Source organism: Camelus bactrianus, chromosome 18 (genome assembly GCF_048773025.1).
Source record: "Camelus bactrianus isolate YW-2024 breed Bactrian camel chromosome 18, ASM4877302v1, whole genome shotgun sequence".
NCBI lineage: Eukaryota > Metazoa > Chordata > Mammalia > Artiodactyla > Camelidae > Camelus > Camelus bactrianus.
Window position 1 is genome coordinate 16,717,121 of NC_133556.1, and position 23,206 is coordinate 16,740,326.

Consider the following 23,206-nt stretch of genomic DNA (forward strand, 5'->3'; position numbering starts at 1 on the left):
ATGCGTATTCTCAGCCCAACGCTAGACACACTGAATCCGGATTTCTGGGGCTGGGGCTGGGGAATCTGTGTTTTGACAAAAACACATCCTACAGCTGATTCTTACGCATATTCAAGTTTGAGGAGCACTGCCTAGATCCGTGGTTCTCTGCTCCATTGTGTAGTGAAATCCTCACAATTTGAAAAGTCTGATGCCTGCAGACTCGTTAAATTGATTTAGAGCGGAGCTGGGGGCCAGGATTTTTAGAACTCTGTTATTAGTTATATTCGTTGTATTAGAACTCAGTCGGTTCTGATACAAGGCCAAGGTTGAAGATCACTGCCCTAGAAGGTCACATCAGATTCTTCTGTGTATTTTGTCCAAATTGGAGATATAGAAATACGGTTTTTGAACAGAAGAGGTGATTTCAGCTGAAGCCTGGGAGTGGGAGCTGCAGATACATGACGTCCATTGTTCCTGCCCAGCAGCCCCCGTGTCTGGGAGGAAAGGCACAGAGGCTACACAGGGTGGCAGCCCTGACTCTACACCAGGACCCAGGAAGCCAACACCACTGCTCTCCCCGGTACGTCACAGTTCTTCCCACAGTCAAGACCCTGCCGAGAAATGATGCTGCGTCACACTTGGCCACTTGGAGGATGACGAACCAGTCAATGCCTGGAGCGGCCAATGGCCAAAGTAACTGATTCACAAGTGGCCCATCTGGTCAGGGAGAGAAGCCTGGCTTTGTGCTGTGCCTGATTGTACAGTGATAATGCAGGCCACTCTGTTTTCTGGTTTTGTAAGTTAATTCATGAAGAGTTAAGTGTCTGAAATAGCAATATGAATCACAGTGGATAATGACCACATGACTTCCTCTCCTGAGTGATGTTTGAAAGCTCAGGTCTGGACTGTCTCTAAAGACCAGAGCATGGGAGAAAATGGGACTAGTCCAGAGCTTCAGAACCCTGAGAAAAGAACTGGTACCCCAGAAGGAATCCCAGAGGAGGATGGGCCTGTTTCCAGTGGCAGAGAATGGAGCAGAGCAACAGAATCGTTGGGTCCACCAAGCATACGGAGAGATGGAATGGGAACTAAAGCCAGTAATCAGCAACAGAGAGGAAGCAAAACAAAGCAAGTGGGTTCTGGAGGCAGAATTTGGAAAGCATCCCAGAGGACCGTAGAATGCAGGTGGATGCAGACGTTTATGGGATGGCTGTGGCTGGGCCGATGGGCTGGAAAGGAGATGCTGAGGACAACAAGCCTGTTGAGACAGTATCTCTCATTACCTCCTTCTGCATTTGTCTGCTGGTCAGCAAATATTTATTGAGACCCTACTGTGGGCCAGGCAATGGGTTAAATTGGATTGAGTTTCCCCAGTTTCATTGATGAGTAGTTTTAACTTGAATAAGCATGTTCTAAAGATTCACTCATACCTTTTGCCAGTATTTGTTGAGTGCCTTTTGTTTTCCAGGCACTGTGTTAAACAATAGCAAAGAATCTGTACTTACAATATTCTAAGATGGCTTCCACTCTCATGGAGATTACGTGCGAATAGTGGAGGCAGATCATAAACAGAGGAACAGTACAAATAAATATATTTAAGGATGGAGAAGAAAAACCTTGGGAACTAACAAGGAAACTTTTCTGAAAGAAAAACTTTTAGAGGTGTGGGAAAATTTCCCATAAGAAGTGACATTTAAGTTGCTATCTTAGGGGAGAATGGGAGTTAATTAAGACAGAGCTGGGATGAGACTCTGGCAAAGGGAACAGAATGTGCAAAGGACCAGGGGCAGGAAGGAGTATGACGCTTTCAAGAGATGGAAAAGACTGGAACATAGTGGACAGGAGGAGGAGTCAGTCCCTGCCCAGCCTGGTGTGCAATACAAAGGACTTGGAGTTCCATTCAAGAGGGCCGGGATGCCATTTTCAAGGCTTTAACAAAACAGGATTTCCTGAGGAGTGAGGCTGGGCAAATTCTTCAGGTTGTCAGACAATGGTTCCCCAGCCACCCCTGATAAGGGGAGATTTGCCTGAATCCAAAGTCTCACATGATCAGGAGTTCTCAAGATTTCCAGCTAATGGAAGCTGTCTTTTCCCAGCAGTGCCCCTCGCTGGCAACTAAATTCAGATTTCTTAGTATCTGATCCCTAAATGTTTATGGGGCCCAGGTACTAGCTGATCCTCTCACCCAAGAGATACTAAGCCAAGACTGAGTGACACTGCGGGCGTCACCTGAGCTCTTGGCTAAACCATTGCCGAGTCAGCTTTGTATTTTTATAGGATCCCCTGGGCTACTGTGTGGAGCAGGGATCGGAGGCTCCAGAGCTAATGCGTGGCAGCGTGCTGTCTCTGCGTATTCATGTGTTACGGTGGTTGAAACAGATCCTGGACATTAGTGTGCTCTCTCCGTGTGGATCTGTCTACTAGGATAGTTGAATTGCGTTCATCAGCTCCTCATTGTGCTTCCTCTGTATATTTGTCAACTGGAATTGTTGAATTGGGTCCTCAGTGTGCTAGATAGATAGACAGACAGCTAGATAGATAATAGATAGACAGACAGATAGGTAGATAGATAGATAGATAGGTAGATATAGCTCTAATTATAGGAGAACTTTCTAGCTAGGAGAGCTTGGACACTCCTCTGTGCCTCAGTTTCCCCAGCTGGAGAAGCTGAGGATAATAACAGCTCCTCACCCAGAGGGCTGTTGTCAGTCAGTGTATCTAAACCCTTAAAATATTACCTGGCACAAAGGAAGTGTTACAAGTACTGACTTTCATTTCATGTACTTATCTCATCTAATCATCATACATAGAAGGTAGTAAATACTGCGCCCATTTTACAGATGAGCATAACCAGGTTCAGAGAGTTTATGTAACACCCCCAAGGTCCACTCACTGAGCTGCCACAACCCAGCACTGCTATGCCACCCCTCCCTGTTCCTCTAGACTGGGTCCTTTGATCTCCACGCCACCCTATACAAAAATCAAACTTGTTACAGGTGTTGAACTTGCCCAGTTAGACTTTAGACTCCTTCCTGCTTTGGCCTCTGCACCCTCTTTCCATCTACCTGGCATTCCTGATGGACCTTGCTAACACCTAGTCACACAGAATTAACCCAAGAAGGAGCTAAGTGCGCCCCCACTGGTCCCCAAACCGAGGTAGGTCGTGTATTCCAGGCCCTGGCATCAGCAGGGAGCTTACAGGAAACGGTCCCTGCCCGCTCGGTGCTTAGCCTTCACTGAGAGAGACAGATAAACAAGTGAATATGTAGCATAGCAGGTACTAACAAGGGCTATAAAGGAAGATGAAGCAGGATAAGAGACAGCACCAGAAAATTCTTCAATTTCCCTTAAACTGTTGCTGTCTGTCTTAAGGCAATCATTTTTTGTGACCTGCCATCTGACATCCATGGTCTTTCCTAGTGGCCAAGACTTTTCAGAGCAGACAAGAGAGTAACACTTAAAAGATCAACTCCACGGAACAGATGGCTTAGTTATTCCATGCCAATTAAATCAACCGTTCAGCTGTCTGATCCACTGCTCACCGATCCAAGCTGCAAGGAGCCTCTTGCACGGGTGCAGCGATCTGATTGAATGGAAAAGACGCTAATGGAGACAGGCATGAGGGTCACACAGACAACTGAGCAAATATTGAGATAAAGACATTCTACCATGGCTCCGGAGACCACGGAGCAAGGAGAAATCATGGGATGAATGATAGGGGCTGAAAAAGCTTTCTGTAATGAGGATGATGTTGGGGAAGGTGAGGCGATGCTAATTAGTCAATCCACTTAGACAAATGTTATTGTGATAGTGTACTTGCTCTGTGCCAGACTCTGTGCTCAGCCCTGGAAAGTAGGACCAGGACGTTTAAAGGCACGTAAGATGCTATCCCTGCCTTAAAGGAGCTCACAGTCCAGAGCTAGAGGTAGATTCAAAAACAAAGAGCTGTAACATAAAGTCCAGAGATAAACGGACAGCAGTAGGGTCCTGGGTGCCACTGGATCCCATGTTTATTTTTTTTCAACTCTTGATAAGAAATTGACTAGTAATGAGATAGGCTTGGCACATTCTAAAACTACCTGGGCTGTGACATCACATGTGATAAAGAAAACCAGACACTCAGACACTCTGAAGTAACTGATGCTGGAGCCACAGGGACCATCTGGAAGACTTCATGCTTGTACACTTAAGGTGGAGTCAGCCCAGAAGTGAAAAATTCCTCATGTCACCAGTCACCTTGGAAAGGGCTGAACCCTAGGTTAGGATGTGAGGATCTGTGAGTCTGGCTAGACTGAAGATGACCAGGAAAATCGTCTGTCTTCCTTCTGGGATTATCAGTAAGTTTAGGCCATTTATTGAGCTATGAAAATACTTGAAGCCCTTCCAGGGCTGAGCACAAGGTTCTCCTCACCACAGGCGGCAGGAAAAGGGCTGAGTCAGCGTTCCTGAGCAGAGCTCTGAACATGCGTGAGAGATGTAAGTCATTTTCTCAGTTGTATGTTAGTAACTCTATTCCATTACCCCAAATCTCCAGGAAAACCTAATTAAAAGCTACAGCCTATCACAATGTGGTTCTGGTATGGAACTAGCAAACACATAGATCAATTCGGTAGAATAGAGAGCCCAGAAAAGGCTTATGAAGGTGAGGGGGTTTAGTAAACTATAAAAGCAGCATTTCAAAACGGTGGAGAAGAAATTCAACAAATAGGATCTAGCCCTTTGAAAAGAAAAAAAAGAAATCAGCTATCTACTTTTCCCCACATGCAAAAGGTAAATTCTGGTTGAAATAACAAGTAAATCTGCCCAGTAAAGCCACTTCCAGAAATGGAGAGAGAAAGACTTTCCCAGACAAACAGAAGCCGAGGGAATTCATCCACACTAGACCTGCCTTACAAGGAAGGCTGGAAGGAAGTTCTTTAAGCTGAAATGAAAGTAGCAGACAGCCCCTGAAAACAAAGGGCCACGTGGGCAGATGTAACGGGCATCTCAGCCACACTCTATGGAGGCCAGAAACTAAATCTGCACTTCCATCCCACGATGCCTCCTTACAGCCCGACATCACACCCATACCCTGCGAGAGGGCCCGTTACAGGAAGAATCGGAGTTGGTTAAGTTTCCTGATGTCGCTGGGGGACTGGGGACTTGGCGAGAGAGATTCATTGTTTCAGAAAACAAGGAAAGCTATTTCCCGCATTTTCAAGGCTTTTTGGGTTTGTGTGTGTGTGTGTTTGTGTTAGGTTGGTTTGTTTGTTTTTGGCTTTCCCGACTGGATTAACCACCTTTATTGCACTCAGAGGAACAACTCGACTCACGTGCAGCAAGTAGATTTTCAAATAGGTGTTTTCTTGATCCAGCTAAATTTTTCTTCAGTGAAAAAAGCTGACACTGAGACAAAAATTATCATAAAATTTTGCGACAATACAGTAAAATCTCAGCGTGAGTCAGTGATTTGGAAACTTATGAAATCGTAAGTATCTCTTTTCACTTTGGAGAGGAACAAGCATACAGTGCTTCACTGTAAAGCAAGAGCAGAGTTGCCCTTTATTTTGCTGCATGTGACACGTCTGTGCCCACTGCACTTGCGACTCCTTTTACGTAAGGCCTCGGTGCCTGACGAGCGTTCCTCCATCGGGAACGGTCCACACCGGAAGTGAATGACCACAGTCAAGCACGCCTGTATCAACATTCTTTTCTTGTCTCTCCGGCTGGTTCCTTTGATGTTTATGGCCAAGTCCTAAAACTGCAGGTTTTTTTGCCAGTACAGGTTAGCTAACTTCAGTGTGTTCTGCATCACCAAAACCAAGTCTAACCCTGATCGATCTTTTCCCAAAGACACATGAATATCGTGCAGAGTGGATGGCCAGTGTTTAAAGAGCCCCAGTTATTCTCAGCGTTGCTCCTGACTGTTCAAGGCGATGCCTGGAGTCCAGGTGAGGACTGTGATGGCAGCTGTGATGTCACCTGCAGATCTGGTGACATGTGCTCTGATTTAACCCTCAGATTATAGGCCAAAAAAGAATCCGTGGTGTGATGTAAGCCTTCCTCCCAATTGACCTCGAGCTCTACCTTCCACCTTTACTCTCACTGCTGGGTTCTCTCATCTTCTGTGGTACCAACTTTTCCAAGCAACATCCTCCCACCCTTTAGACATTCACAACACTGGATTACCTTTCTGCCCCTAAGAGATTCGGCCACAGAGCCAGGTGCGTTTCTCTGCCCCGAGGACTAAAGTCCTAGGATGTCTTGCCCCCGAATCTGCCCCATTTTTAATACCCAAGTTTGGAAAGCAGCTTCAAGAACAGGCCCAGTGAAATGTGCTATGATTCAAGATCCTCTTCCTTTAATTCTTTTGGCCCAGTCTTGGTTTTAATACAAATTCTGAAGGAAAAAAAAAAAGATCTCCATTCTTTGTTCAATTTGATTTCTCTCGAGTCATGGTGATGGTGACAGTCGGGGGATGTCTCGGTTCCCTTGGAACTGGCTCCTGGGAGTCCTCCTGTAGCTGAAGCTTTCTCTGGTCCCAAGGACAAGGCTTAGAGCACAAGCTCCGGCAGTCCCTTGCACTGACAGCTTGGGAACTCTCAGGTCTTTATTCACAGTAAACAACCTCAGAAACCTCCCTCCAAGCACCATTCTCCCTCAGCAAGTGAAACCAAATGTATTCAGTAAAGGACTTGACAGAGTACGCCAGCCTGAATTACTGTGAACAAATTACCCGAGGCTGTTGTACACTCCATCATCTATCCACGCCATACTCGGGAACTCAATTTTGTGTTTGGGAGATAGCGAGGGCGTGACTTTGCATAACAAAGGCAGAGCAGGGCGCAGCCGTGCTGTGTCTTAGCCGCTAACTTCAGGGACTCATTCATTAGCAGGGCTGGAGCATCTGAGAGGGAGAAACACTGAACCTGATTAGGAGGAGAATTTATCACCCTGCCTGGAAGAGTAAACAAAACAGAAGAGCTGTCCATCACAGTGGGGTCTGGCACCACCTTGGCAGCCAACATCTGCTCCACTGGCTGAGCGTTCACCTCGGAAAGGGAAGGGCAAGCACGTGGCTTCTAGAAATACTCTGTGTCTTGGCAAGGCCAGAGGGCACTTTTCCAAATAGCCCAGAAGTGTCTAGGCAACTGTAGGTCCCAGAGCAGCAAAGTGGTCTTTAGGAAAGTGGGTGTGTTAGGTTGTGTGACTGACCCACCAAATGTTCCTGTGCCCTCTTAGTGATATCGCTTGTCATGGGAGGGTTCTATGTCCTCATTCCGTTGACATCAGGCTGTGCCATGTGACTTACTTGGGCCAGTGAAATGTAAGCAGAAGTGTCCCTTCCAAGCAGAAGCTTTAAGTGGCAGCGTGTTTCTTTCCGCTTTGCCGTGAGAGTATGGACCCCAAGAGAGGTTGCTGTATTAGCCTGACTCTGGGATGAAGATGTAGTGTGTCAGGACAGCCGCTAAGCACTGATGGACATATAACGTGAGCCAGAAATAAACATTTGTTGCTATAAGTCACTGAGGTTTGGGATCATTTGTTAGCGTAGCTTCCTCCAGCCTAGCTTGACTGAAAACATATCCATCAATTCCACCCCTGACACACACACATCCATTTTGTGTTTCTTTCTGTTATAAATGGTACCAAAGTGGGGTTACTGTTTTGTAAGTTTGGGTGGAACAACTCTTCCAGTTTTTATGGACCAGAGTCTCTCTCCAGTCCCTAGTGATTAATTCATGGGGCCAGATAGGGACAAAATCTGGTGTTAGTCATCATGCTGGATTCCCAAGAAATCCTTAACTATAATCACTATATCTAGACACTGGTCAAGTTTATCATACTTCACTTATGTTTCCAATGATTGAATCACTTCCTGGGAAGCTTCTCAATCTCTCATAAATAATTTTCTGAAACCTAGCTTAACCAGGTTAGCAACCACCTGAGACACATGTGAATCTCCATTAGAGGTGATAGTCAAAATATCTAATAGTTGGCATGGAGGTGTAATATACTGATACAGTGCTATATTCAGAAGGATCCTCCCTAACTAAAGTTTACATTACATATTTACCAATAATTTTTTCACATTATGCTATGTTTTAACACGTTCCATTTAATTTCTTAATCTATCTGGGTTTTTTTTTTTTTTTGGTGCACAGTATTAAATAGGAATTTAAACTTTGTTCCCAAATAGCCGCCCATTTGCCTCAGAGTCATTTATTGAATAATCTATCATCCTTTTATGTATTTAAAATGTTAACATCCTTGTATAATAAATACTTATTTGTGCTTAAATCTATGTTTATGCTTTCTTTTCTGGTCTAAATATCTGTTGGTCTCTATATGCAGGTCACAGTTTCAATGGAGTATGACATCATAATATGTTTTAGAACCTAGAGTGTATCACATTGTATTTCTTTTTCAAAATATTCTTGGCTCTAATCCTATGTCTTCTTACAAATGAACCATGAAATTATTTTGACATCCTCCTTGCCTCAAAATCCATATTGGTATTTATATTGGGATCCCCCTAAATTTCAGAATAATTTCAGGCAATTAGGTAGAAATATTTATGAAATTCCATCTTTCTGTCCCAGAACTTGATGGGTCTCATCATTATTTGGCTCTGTTTATTCTTGTCTTCTTTCATGTCCTCCAGTCAAGTTTATATTTTTCTTCATAAGACTTCTACTCATATCTTCAGTTTATTCCTAGACATTCTATTTTGGGGGCATTATATGAATGGCCCCTTTTTGATCCATTCAATTTTCTCACTTTTTTAAGGTGTATATAGAAGTTGTTAATTTTTAAAATATTTCTTTTGTGTTTGTCCACGTTATTGAATTTTCATATTAATCCTAATAGTTTTTAAGTTGATTTTCATGGGTTTTCAAGGTAGACTTTCCTATCACTTAAAAAAAAAAAACTTGTCTCTTCTTTTCCAATATGTATACTGATCATTTCTCTTATCTTGTTTTATTATGTAGGCAAGAAGCTCTAGAATAATACACAGTATGTTTTTCTATAACTGAATTATTTTGTTTTAAACCTATTGTAAAAGTTTCAAAATTGCATTATAAATATAGAGTTCATTGTGGAAAAAGATAATCATGGAGCAAGAGAGTTTTAGACTTACATTTTTTTGTCCTGCAAGGATTTAAAGAACAATACTTTGAATGTATTTTGTTATTATAAGCTAAAAGTGCCAAATCAAAGTTGGCAAAAACAGACCTAATTTGTTCTTCATTCTACTCATTCAGCTATTTCTTGGTATCCTCTATCATCCACGACCTTGAGTTTGAAGTATTGATTGATGGACAACAACCAAACATAAAAAAAATAACGCAACATAAAAGCACAGCTAACCTCTAAAGCAAAACAAGCATGTGTCTCTGGTCTACACAACAGCTTTTTTCTCAGTGCATTTATAAGAAATGGAAATTCCATTATAACTTCAGTGGGCCACATGGTACAAACTGTGTTCCCTAATTAACTAGTCATGTATATCTAATTCTTGTTTTGAAAACTTATTCTGTTGTGGAAATGCTTAGAATAGTGATAGTTGCTGCCATTCTTGTCTTGTCCCTGACTGTAGGGTGATACCCTCTACTATCTTACTTTGTACTGTTAAGTACAATGTTGGTAATATCTGGGGTTTGTTTTTTTGTTTGTTTGTTTTATATATAGTTTTATTGAAGTATAGTCAGTTTACAACATTGTGTCAATTTCTGGTGTACAGCATAATACTTTGATCATACATGAATATAGATATATTTTTTTCATATTCTTTTTCACCATAAGTTACTATAAGATATTGAATATAGTTCCCTGTGCTATAAAGTATGAACTTGTTGTTTATCTATTTTGTATATATTAGTTAGTATCTGCAAATCTCAAACTCCCAATTTATCCTTTCCCACACCCTTTCCCCACTGGTAACCAGAAGTTTATTTTCTATGTCTGTGAGTCTCTTTCTGTTTTATAAATAAGTTCATTTGCCTTTTTTTTTAAGATTCCACATATAAGTGATATCATATGGTATTTTTCTTTCTCTTTCTGATTTACTTCACTTAGAATGACAATCTCCAGGTCCATCCACCCATGTTGCTGCAAATGGCATTATTTTATTATTTTTTATGGCTGAGTAGTATTCCATTGTATAAATATACCACAACTTCTATATCTAGTCATCTAGATGGATGACTAATATCTATTTAACATGGTGATTGGTTAACAGCTTCAGATACAGCTCTCATTTCTACAATAAAAATTACAAACATATTGAAATATTCACAGCAAAAAAAAAAAAAAAAAAAGCCTGACAAAATCTTTCATGCCCAAATCTGGGGAGAATTTAATTCAATTATAGGGTGAATGTATCTAAACTAATAAAAATTAAGACCTGCTCGGGTTTCTATTTCTGTTGAGTCATGAAAAAAAGAGCACCGGAAAAGGATAAAATAAGCTTTCACCAGTCCAGTATTTCCTTTGGCTCAGGGATGGGGTGACTATCATGAATAGAGAACTGGTCAGTCCTCCTTCAGAGACTGCCCAACACATTTACGTATGCAGACAGAAAGGACAAATCTGAAAGGAGAGTGGAAGTGGATTGAACTTGTGGAGGTGTGATCTCCATGAAAAAAGCACCAGGAGTGAGGAGGATAGTAAGCGTCTGCTAGCAACACATTACAGCAACTGCTGCTTTCCATATAGAATTTCAGTTTAGAGATGTGTGGAACTTGGTAGTGGGTTTAGGAGGAAGATGTCACTTCAGGGGATAGGGGTTCATGAGAAAAGGCGCTGAATAGAGACAGGATTTGGCGGGAGCTATGCACCCTGCCTTTTATTGGAGGCTTGGGAAGATCTCATCAGCTCCAACCCACCATTATCTCCCTCCTGGGCTTCTTCAATATCTCCCTGAGGGTCACCTTACTCCTTCCCTTACCTGCCTCCCATAGTCTGTCTTGCACATAGCAATCACAGAGACTCCTTTAAAATGTAAGTCAGATCATGTCACGGATGCTCAAAATGGTGCAGACAGTTTCCATTTCACTCAGATATAGAATTCAAACTCCCAACCACTGTCTCAAAGCCCTTCTGGTTTAACCTCTCCCTACCTATGTGTCTGAGTTTCCATCCTAACCACTGTCCCCTCACACACTCTGCTTCAGCCAAATCGGTCTCCTGCTCTTCTTCAAACACTCCAAACAAACCCACTTCTAGTTCAAGTCATTTGTACTTCTGGTTCCTTCTTCCCCAGAGTAGTTGCCTGGGCTCTTCCCTCAGTTTATTTGGGTTTCTGTGCAAACGCCAACTTATTAGAGAAGAGTTCTTTGCCCTTCCTCCACTCTCCATTCCTTTAGGCTGCTTTGTTTTTCTTCTATAGCACTTATCACACATAATATATTTGTTCATTATTTTCCTCCACCTTCTAGGATATAAGTTCCACGTGAGCAGAAATTTGGTCTCTTTTGTTTGCTGATATAATTGCAGTGTCTATAACAATACTTGGCATGGAGTAGATGCTCAATAAATACTTCTTGGGTGGATGGATGAATGAATGGATGGATGGATAGGTGGATGGATGAATACATGGATGAGATTTAGGTACCATAAGGGTAATCAGAGAGGAAAAGTTTTTAATGTGGTGTTTTCATGAACTCCTGAGCCTGGAAGGATTTCTTCTTTTTCAAGAATGAGGAAAGGGAAAGGGAACATGAGGGACACATAAAAATCAGCCAGCCTAAGAGCTTGCCTTTGTAGGTAACTGTTTTCATACAATCTTTCTGCTCATAGGTATCTTTCTTTAGCCTTAAAAAAAAATAGCTCAAAGTTCATTTCTTTCTGTTAAACTTGCCCACAACTAGCTAAAACCTGCACATCAGTAGGCTTGATTCTTTCTTCTGTTCAGGAGTGCTGCATTCAATTTTGTCTTTGATTATTATATAACATTTATCCTCTCTTTCTCCCAACAACCAATTCTTTGTATCACAAATCTCCACTCTCTAGCCTCCAGACATAAGTTGTAGCATTCTCTCTCATGGTTTCCAGGGCCTTTTCTTGTATTCTGCATTCTAGAGCTTCCCAAGTTTATGGGTCCTACACTGCTGGTTTAGCTTTCTCATGTAATTTAAAATTCTGCATAGCTGTTAATGGTTTTCTTGCATTTTCCCTTTATCTCAGGCTACAGTTTCATCATAGAATGCTGTGATGTCATCCTGTCTTTCTACCTTCACTTCACAGAGAGTGGAAAAGACATATTACCTAAAATGTACTTCTATTTTTTTTCCCTAAGATATCTTCTTTTGAATCCTATATGTTCCTTCCTCTTTTGTGTTGGAATATTTTTCCGTGGGACTCAAGTTGTTTCTTTTTCTTATTTTTCAGGGTTGATTGAAGATATTTCAATCTTTGTCTAATTTTGGGGAAAGACAGCGTGAGAGATCGCCTTAAGTTCTCTCCTCTTCACTTGGATGTTTCTATAGGTCCATGATTTTTTCATTATCACTTATAGGATCGACAGACTGTACAGATTGGATTGGATTGGACAGAAATCCAGGTGCTATAGAAGGTCTCTGCCTTATTTTTTCTCTCTATTTGGTAAAGCTACTGAGCTGGGCACCAGTGATCTTCATTTTATTGTCTGAGAATCTTGACCTCTACTTCAAGAAGACACAGTGGTCCTACTGGTCTTGCTGGTGATGCCACCCACTCGATCAGGGGAAGTCATCCTGTGTCATGGGAAAATCTTGTGGTTTTCCATCTTCCTGTTGGATGTTACCATCTTTGACCATAGAAGCAGGTGCTTTCTCTTTTCTTTTTTTTTTAGACAAAGATTGTATGAGTCCACTTGTATGAGATATCTGAAGTAGTCAAGCTCTTAGAAAGCAGAAGGTAGCTACCAGGGACTGGGGAGGAGGGTGAGGGTGAAAGGGGAGTTGTTCAATGGCTATAAAATTCCATTTTTGTAAGGTGAAAAGATTCTAGAGCTCTGTGGCACAAAAATGTACATATAGTTAACACTTAATGGTTAAGATGGTAAAATTTATTTGGTTTTTGAGCACAATAAAAATTACTTTTATTTATGTCATTTTCTCTCAACTAGGAACCACATAATTGTTTAAACAAAATTATATTATATTGTGGGTTTATAATATATGTAAATGCATTTTATATACCTTTTATATATATATTTGTGCTTGTCTTTTTTATTCTTTTGATTCATTGATTGACGTATAGTCAGTTTACAATGTTGTGTCAGTTTACAATGTTTCTGGTGTGTAGCATAATGTTTCAGTCACACATATACATACATATATTTGTTTTCATATTCTCTTAGAAGCAGCTGCTTCTTGACTGATAAATTAAATTCATGCATAGTATTTCCCCCTCATACCACGATATTTATCCTTCCCTCTAGACAGCTCTTCTCTCCATGTAAAGAGCAATGCAGTGTTCTCACTTTACACATTTCTTACTGTGGCCTTTGCCACCTCCCTGTAAGTCAGGGTTCCCTAGTGAAACAGAACCAGTAGAATACATATAGATACAGAAGAGAGTTATTGTGGAAATTGGCTTCCACCATGATGAAGGCTGAGATGCTCCATGATATATTCTATCTGCAAGTTGGAGAACTAGGGACAGCTGGAGGTGTAATTCAGGCAGAGTCTTAAAACCTGAGAAGGGGGAGCTGTTGGTGTTAAGTCCCAAAGTCTGAAGGCCTGAGAATGAGCTCTGATGGCTAAACGCAGCAGAAGACGGATGTCCCAGCTCAAGAAGACAGAGAAGGAACTCACCCTCCCTCTGCATTTTGCTCTACTTGGGCCCTCAGCAGATTGGAGGATGCCCACCCACATGGCTGAGAACAGTTCTTCTCCCCTCATCTGCTGTTTCAAATGCTAATCATTGCCAGAGACCCTCACAGACACATCCAAAAATAATGTTTTACCAGCAACTGGGGCATCGCATTGCCCAGCCAATGTGACACATAAAATTAACCATCACACTTCTCTTCATCGAATCCCAACTCCTCTAACTCCAGGAGAAACTTTTTGAAGTTTGTAGCATATGTTGGCCATCTTCCCTACTTCCCCTTATACATCTCTTTGTGCACTCCGTGGGTCATTTTTGGCAAGACCTTGGAAATTGAGAGAAGAGGGAAAAGAGCTGGACCACTCTTTTTGGATCTCCATAATTCCATGCCTGTGACTTCACATGCCTGTTGGCTCACAAGTAGATGGATGTAGAGGACCCAAGAGACTGGGTGGTTTGGGTTTTCCCAAGTCCTCAAAGATCACATCTGGTCTGTGATTCTGATCCCTGTCATAATGTTCTTGTCCAGATTCTATTCATGCTTCAAAGCCTGAATTAAACAACTTTTTTTGGTAAAGCTTTTTCTGTTCCTCTGAATCTAAAGTAGCTTTTCCCACACTGAGCTCCCAGAGAACTTTCCTCTGTACCTCTCTTACCACTTTGATCGTTGTGTTATAGTTATTTAGGGACATTTCTTACTTCACCTACACCTGTACAAAATAAAAATACTTCCTCTTTAGATGGAACGAATTTTGATACCCTCTAGCATCTCTATAGGGCTTAAGGTTGAAAAGGGAGAAGCGAGTTTGAATTAACTCAGCCCAGACTCAATTCAGTATTCCTAAACATGTCTGGGAAATCCCAGCCATCCCATGAACAAGAGGGCACATCTGAACTGTTGGCCTTCTAAAGCAAGGGTTGGCAAGCTTTTTCCGTAACAGGCCAGACAGCAAATATTTTAGGCTTGCAGGCCTTAGAGTATCTGTCACAATCATTCAAGTCTGCTGTTGTAGCATGAAAGCAGCCAGCAGACAATATGTAAATGAATGGGTGTGGCCACGTTCCAATAAAACTTTACCAACAAAAACAGGCAATGACCCTTGGGCCATAGTTTGCCAACCCCCTTTTTAGATCATGGACCAGGAAAATGGAAAATAGGCAGGATTTTCCATTCTACTGTGGACAGACACTTGACAGGCCAGCTGACCACTGTGGAAAGAGGAAAGGTCTCCTTGACAACCAACCAGCATCGCATCTGCCCTGGTGCAGCCGTCTTCTTCAACCAACAGCAGAGTGGGGTTATGGAAAGTGAAAGGTAACATCTAGAAGGAAGTTTGCACATCTAATCAGATGTTGTCAAATTCTGTGGGAGAAATGACCTATTTCTCAATAAGTCAGGATGGAAACATCTCATAAAACAACCTTTAGAAAATTCAATAGCATGCACCACTGTACGGAATATTTTAAAGAGGTCCCATCTGTGATTTTTCCCTAGCTCGCACAGGTTCCAGCTAAGGCAGCTGTTTGTAGAATCTTATGGCAGCTAACTCTGCAAACTGACCTACTTCTTCCAAACTCAGCTTTGCAAATTGCATGGTTCGAATAAGCCCTGTGTGTGTGACAGGTTTCTTTTTCAGAGCCCGCAACCTGGCTGCTATTTCCTTATTGCCAACTTTGAAATTTGCCTTGATGGTTTCCCAGGTTTTACAGAAACTCGTCAGGAAAAAAACTGGCAATCAATAAAGAAATGGTCACATGCTGGACACGAGTGAAGTTTTTCTGGGTTCCCATCATATCCTCACAGGCTATGTCCATCTTAGGGCCGGACTCATATCTTGTAAATTCATCTTGATGTCACCCACAAGTCCTAGTACAGTGACTTTCATGTAGGAACTACCCAATAAATATCAGTGCAGTGACTGCATATGTGTACAAGTCGGGGATGAGAGATAAGGAGGAGGAGAGAGACAGGGAAAGTGTCGGCAGGAGATAAGAACACTTTCCTTTGCTCCTTTCTCAGGTAGATCAGCTCCATCCATTCATTCACTCATTCATTCATTGATAAATATTTACTGAGTACCATCCCTGTGCCTGTTACTCACTTAGCCATTGGACATCCCCACCACTAACAGGTGCACAAAATCTGTTGGGTCAGTACTGGAAATGATTTCATAAAAGCCTTATATGGGGCTTGAGTCTCAAACTAAAGGTATAAATTTGAATTCTGAATATGACTCCTACTTCTATCCATGACTGTGTCATTAGTAAAAATCACAGACATTTTCTTATCATTTTATTGTTGTTACAGAAATGTAGAAATATTATTTTTGCTCTTCCTCTCTTTAAAATTAGTTATTAGACCCACTGCTGGGTCTTTTTTGTTTAATATGTTAATTAAAAGCACAGATCTTACCGTATGACAGATTTGGCGTTCTTTTTGTATCTTGATAACTGTATTTCAATATAATTAGTTTCCTTTGTATATTTTATTTTATGTACTTCAAAACATTACTTTGAGAAGGAGTCTACAGGTTTCACCAAACTCCTAAAGAGGCCCATGGCACACACAAAAAAATGATTAGGGAGCTCTGTCTTAGAACCGTATCACATTTTCGCTCTAAGAATCTCAAAGCAAAGAACATGAAAGGAACTGATCATCTTCGTTAGATCTACATGGAATAAAGAGTGGTTAAAATTATTATTCCTATTAAGTTTCTTTTCCAGGTTTTTAAAGGTATAAGTGACAAAGAAAAATGGTATATATTTAAGATGCACAATTGATGTTTTGATATATGTATATATTGTGAAGAATCACCACAGTCAAGCTGATCAACATATTTATCACCTCACATCGTGGACATTTTCTTTTTCCTTCTTCTTCTTCTTCTTCTTCTCCTTCTTCTTCTTCTTCTTCTTTTTTTTTTTTTTTTTTTTTTTTTTTTTTTTTTTTGTAGTAAGAACACTGAAGATCTCTCCTAGAAAATTTCAAGTATCTAATACAGGATTGTCAACTGCAGTCATAGTGCTGTACGTTAAATGGGGAGATGGTTGAGGGTACAAAGCCTCGGTCATGAAAGATGACTAAGTTCTGGAGACCTATTAACCTAGTAAGACGAATGCCTTTGAGCTCTTTGAAATCTTTGGTGGTCACCACGAGGAACCACAAGGAAGATACCGCCAAAAGCTGGCAGTTGAATTCCAGATTCAATTCTGAGTTGAATCAGGAACGGAAAGACTTTTGTTGTTTGTGATTACTCATTTGTAATGCATCTGTGTAGTTTTATGTTTTCACCCAGTTTCCACCTGGTCTCCACCTCCTCCCTTCACCAAAGACAAATCATTTCTGGACACAACCTTGGGCAGACTTTCTGAGCTTTACCACCTTTTTTCCTAATGACGGCCAACACTTATTAAGCACTTACTACATTCCAAAAAGGTACCAATATCTTCCATATTTAATTCATTTACTTTCCATAACAGAGTTACAAAGAAGATGCTATCAGTCTCCCCACTTTAACGATGAGGAAACTGAAGCACAGAGTAACTGAGTAACTTATCCAAGAAGTCCCATAGTTAAGAACCCCAGGAAGGCTGGCTGCAAGGCACAAAGCTCCAGGGAGACAGAAGCCTCACTCCCACCACATGGGCAAATTCAGCCCTCATTTCTTATAGAAAGTTGCACTCATGTCCCTTCCTGGGCCTGTGGCATGGCCTCTACTTAACACAGTGGGCTGACCTTCTATTTTTGGTCCATGGAAATATTTTGGAGGGGGGTTAGAGAGGGACAGATTTTTGTTGTTTATTTTTGCTCATATGTAGTACATCTATATATTTTAATATTTTCAAAGCATTTTATTGATTGTTTCTATGTGTTTGGACCAGAGGATGGAGATCTCTGATGTACTCACCCTCCCATGTTGCCTAGAAGTCTTCAAACCATTTTGATTCTGTTGCCAGAATGGTGTTTCTAAGGAGTGAGTTGAATGGCTCCCCAGTTCCTGCAAAATGAAGTGCAAATTCTTCAGCCTGGCAAACGAATGTGGCTTCATCCAATCTTCCTGCTTCGATGACTGACTATTCCCTTTCCTCCTCATTCCATGTTTCAATCATATTCGATTATTTTCTCTCTTCTCATAATGTCTGATGAGTTAATATCATGAGTTAATACTCAAGGCCAAATGAAAAATCATCTCTTCTCTCTGGCTTTCCATGAGGCAGATTAATTACCCTTCATCTACGCTTCCGAGCACTATAAGAAGTCTGTTAAAGCATTTCATCACTCTATACCTGACACTAGGCGTCTTTCTTCTCCACCTGACTTTGAGCCCCTCTAAAATATGATGATCTCGTCTTTATCTTTGGAGTCCTATGACCTAGTAAACAGTGGGTGTTCAAATATATATATGATTATAATTTGTTGAATTATAACCTATACTAATCCCTCACTCTCTCCGAAAGCACATTTCTGGTGTATATTCCATCTCATTTCCTTGGGGCGGTTGATCAAAATCTATAGAGTAACAGAAAACTTGAATACTGAGTAAATTAAATTTGGTTTAATTCACGCCATCAAATATTCTCAAGTTAGGAAGACCCACCAAGAGCTACGCAGCCCAGCAGGGGAGGGTAGAGCTCAAGTGGTAGAGCACATGCTTAGCACACACGGGGTCCTGGGTTCAATCCCCAGCATCCTCCTCTAAAAATAAACAAATAGACCTAATTACCTCCTCCCCCCCAAAAAATAAAATAAAATAAAATAGAATAAAATAAAATAGAATGATATTAAGAGCTACGCTGCTGCACAGTCCAGTCATCCAACCATCATACTGATATTCTCTACGACTTCCCAACCAAGCAACCACCTAGAATTTGGCATCTTCTGTTTGGCCTGTCCTCATCCCTTGCATACGTGGTAACTGGCCCCTTTCCTGGTGCTGTATCTCCACTCCCTCTCTGGGGCCTCCCAGCTCTGCAAAGCTCAACAGGAGTAAAAAGGGATTCAGAGTCCAGTGTTTCTCAGATGTCTTCCAGCCTCCAGCCATGCCCCTTCCAAGCCAGCTGATGGTGGTCAAGGTCTGGCAAGGTCCCTTTTATTTATTTTCCACTGTAATGTTAGGAAGGAGAGTTGGGCCAGCTCTCAAGGCATCTTTTCACATTGATGCCTTTTGCATTCTAGGAGAAATTCCTTGACCCTTTTGCCCGTGGAGTCACTCTCTCCAAGTTCTATTGCTAATGCAGATTTTCCTCCTATTTTCATGTTCCTTGGATGATGTCAGTGAGGACTTGAGAAAGGGGGGGAAAGTGTAAGCCTTAAGTGCTTGTTTCAGTCGGGATGCAAGGCAAACACTCTCTCCTGCTCCCAATCTCATTCTTCCTCAGAAGGGAGAAGCGCTACTCATGTGCTGTCAAAATCAAGGATACTGACTGGGGCATGTTTTCGAATGAGCAGAGGTCATACATGGTGAAGGTCATATATGTGTTTATGGCCCTCTCTCCTTCTTTAGACTTCTATGATACCAGCAGCAAGCTTACCCTGGACATTTCTGATCTTCTCCTCACCCGAGCCTGTTTGAACATTTTCATATTATTGGTCACAAATCACAAACTTCAAGATGTGAGGTTTGGGCTTTACAGGAGAGACAGAAACCCTGCAGGCATCAGCATTGGCTGTACACTGTAACCCAGCTTGTTGGAAGCTGTGTGCTGGGTGTAGACCATGTGTCCTGATGATAAGATTGGAACAACATTTGATTCCCATTGGCCTCTATCCCTTGTGTAAACAATTCTATCCAGAAGAACCCATCCAATGTCCCATTCTACTGCAATAAGGCCAGGACAGATACTGCAGTCCTGAAGGGAGATTTCCACCTTGAACAGACTCAGCATGGAAAGTCCAGAGAAGATGGAGCTTGCCAGGGGGATCCTTTAGTACCCACTCACCCTCTGGCCTCCAGTGGATGAAGAGGTCAAGGAGAAAAATCATCAAGGCTTTCCGAAAAGGCAGAAGGTACGAACTAGCTTTAGACCCTCATGGCAGGACTTCACAACTAAGAATAATGTTGTTCTTTCCTACAAAGGGAAGTGGTGTTTGCCTCAAATTCATCTCTCTCCACATGCCTGTTTTGGAAACCAAGAGGAGTAAGGGTGTGATGCCCAGCACAAAAACAGACATCTGCCACTCATGGTCACACACCATCAATTCAGCCAAATAACTTCATCCTCCAAATGCATAACACCTCTTACATTTGGACAGCTGTCACCCACCAGACATGGACTCAGAAACCAACTTGGACAAATCCTTCCTCAGCAGAGCCATGAGGGAGAGGAGGTGAGCCTGTGGAAAGAGCTGAGTCTTTCAACTCGGGGGTGTTTGCTTTAACTCTCGGAGGACACTGAGCACACGTGCTGCTCTATGTCTTTACTAGTGTATGTGGTTCCTGGGCAGATAGAAGGCAGGAAAGGATTGTGCTGGAAAGGAGGCAGCTGTGATACTGTAGAAAAAAGAGCCAGGTGCCAGAAATAAAACAGGGGGTGTAAACAGACCTGAAATGTATAGTTTGTGTAAGTCTATTCTTGTGTCGTCCCACAGACATTTAAAATGCATTCTCCAAACTGAAATGGATGCACACATTTGGTTCCCACCCTCCAAGTTTCCATATAAAAAAAAAAAAAAAAAAAACCCAAAGCAAAAGCTCTGAGAAAATACAGGATTAAGTCTCTAATCTGGACCACAGCTATAAAATTACAGATAAAAGCCACAGACAAGAGTCTAAAGAAACGGTGTTCCTCCAGCTACATTCACTTTTCAATGGACCTTAATGACGCTGAATATCAGCTCTGCACTAAGAAGCTGTGGGACTTGGCACAAGTCACAACATCCCTGACTCTCAGTTTCCTTATGTGTTAAATGGGGCTAATAAAACCTATGCGATAAACATTAGATGAACCCATATTTCCAAACATAAGTCCAAAGGATTTAAACCAATAGTTTTGTTTATTCAAGCCCATCCCAAGGGAGACTGGGGAATTACCAATTCTCCTTTTTATGACTTGTTCCATTGTTCCATTGCAAGAACTTAATACCATAGCATATGTGAGGATTCTCCCTGCTGTGGGGCAGGACAAGGATAAGAAAATTAAAAATAAAAATGAAGTGTCAAGGAATAAGAAGCAGCCACTTCCCCAGAAACTGTGTGCTGTCTTGTCAGCTGCCTAATGTTTTGCCAAAGCCCGGGGCCACCCTCAGGAGAAAGTGGTGGCGTGTGGCAGTGAGGAGGAGGGACTGTTGCCCGGGATTGGCCTCCCGGGTGAGTGGAAGCCTCATTCCCAGCCATCTGAAAAGTACACCCATATCATGGGAAAACCCAAAGAGAAATTATTGGTCTCCTCTGAGCCACTGACTTTTGTCGCCTTTCTCTTTGGGTTGCAAATGGAGTCACTATTCCAATTCTGCTAACTTACATCTGCCGATTGTGAAGGACAAAGGTGGGCATGGGGTAAGTCAGCTTTCTCACTGACTCTCCCAGTTTGGGGATTAGGACTTATTATACCCAATTTGCAGATGAAGAAACTGAGACTTAAAGAAATAATTACTGATCCGTGCGACATAGTTAATAAAGGCAGGAGCTGTCTTTGTGGGAGCCTAGTAGAGCCTTTGAGGCTTCATCGGTCCTTTTCTTATCCCCATTTAAATAGTAATTGTTGTTATTTATTGCATCTGCTCCCAAGGTAAATCTGAGCCTGACACTCTTCAGTAACTCCTTCAAGACCATTTCTCCTAATGAAAAGCAGCAGCAGGGGTTCAGCAGCACAATTATGAATCTCCATTTACAGATGGGAATCAACGAAGCTTAGATATTCAGGGTCATTCAAAACTCAGGAGAGAACAGGAATGGAAATTTCCAGCCAAAACTCCAAATTGAAACTCACTCCATTTGATAAAGCTCCAATCACATGCTACAAAATGCTGGGTAAGTTACTTAACTTCTCTGAGCCCTCACTCTTATTCTGCATAATGGGAATAATAATGCTTATCTTACATGGTGTTAGGATGCAAATAATCAACAGTGATTATTGTTGAGGATTATATTAGCCTAGACATTATTTAAGTGCTTCACATTTTCCACCTATGGCTAAATGCAAGATTCTTCCTTCAGGATGAAGGAGTATGTTTCAATAGACTGACCCTCTTACAAATAGCAGCTATATGCTTGAGACACAATACCCTCAAGACAACCACCTTAATGTTCTAGAGTGCGATTTTTGGAAGAGAGTCAAAACTTGGAAAAAGCAATCATGATAAAATGAGTTTCCCTGATGGCAGACTCCAGTCATGATTTAGGCAATGTAAAGCCAGAGAAAACCCAATTTTCTGGCCCAAGGAACAAAGAGGTGGAACCTGGTGCAACTATGACTGCTGAAGAGTGAGGAGAGGATGTCAAAAAATAAAAAATAAAAGAATCAGAGAAGAAGAAGTCTGAATTCTGTGTACAGAGTCTGCCCCAAGTCTCTGGCTGATGCCTGGGCCACATATGCATGTGCTATAAATAGCCCAGCCAAATATAAAATATATTGAAACCGAGATTTGAGTTGCCATCTACCTAACCAAATTCATGTAGGTTAAAAACATCAACACTCTTTGGAGAAATATAACAGAACTCACAACATAAAATTTACAATGCCCAGAATACAATCCCAAACTATTCAACATGTGAAAATAAAGAAAATGTAGCCTATTCTCTAAAAAAAAAGAGAGAGAAAAAAAAAAAAGCCAACAGAGGCCAACTCTGAAATGTCTCAGGTATTAAAATTTTCAGGTAAGGACTTTAAAACAGTATAAATATGCTCCATGGGTAAAAGAAAATATGCTCACAATGAATGAAAAGATAGTATAACTCAGTAGAGAAACAAAATATGAAAAAGGATCAATCGGAAATTTTAGAAATAAAAACATAGTATCTGAAATTAAAAGTTATTGGATGGGGTTAAAAACAGAACGGAGACAAGATAGAAAAGAGTCAGGAGAAGTAAATTTGAAGAGAGATTGATAAAGATTATCTAAAGTGAAAAGAAAGAAAAAATACTGGGAAAACCTGTACAAGGATCTGTGTCGGGGGAGAATCAACAGATCTAACATGTGGATTTTTAGAGTCACTGAAACAGAGGAAGAATAGAGTAAAAAAATTAATTTGAAGAAATAGTGGCTGAAAACTTCTCAAATTTGATGAAAGTCATAAATTTACAGAATCAAGAAGTTCAGCAAACAGAACAAATATGAAGAAAACCATGCCAAGGCATTTTTTAATAAGACTGCTAAAAAGCTGTAACTAAATCCTGGGAGCAATGTCTGTCTAGAGCTCATCTTTCTGTAGAAGTCTTAGCCCTTCAAGACCCAACTATTATCAGAGAAATAGCTTATCTCAAATAT

General features: G+C 41.3%; 1 protein-coding gene across 5 annotated transcripts in view; it reads right to left on the bottom strand.

Annotated features, from left to right (window-relative positions):
* Nucleotides 1-7,918: 7,918 nt before the first annotated feature.
* LOC123618550 (uncharacterized) overlaps nt 7,919-23,206 on the bottom strand; it is a 212,268-nt gene continuing 196,980 nt past the window's right edge. For all 5 annotated transcript variants that reach the window (XR_012500322.1, XR_012500320.1, XR_012500318.1 and 2 more), the window contains one exon: nt 7,919-17,777. The gene's annotated coding sequence lies outside the window, so the exon portion shown is untranslated. The remainder of the gene's footprint in view (nt 17,778-23,206) is intronic.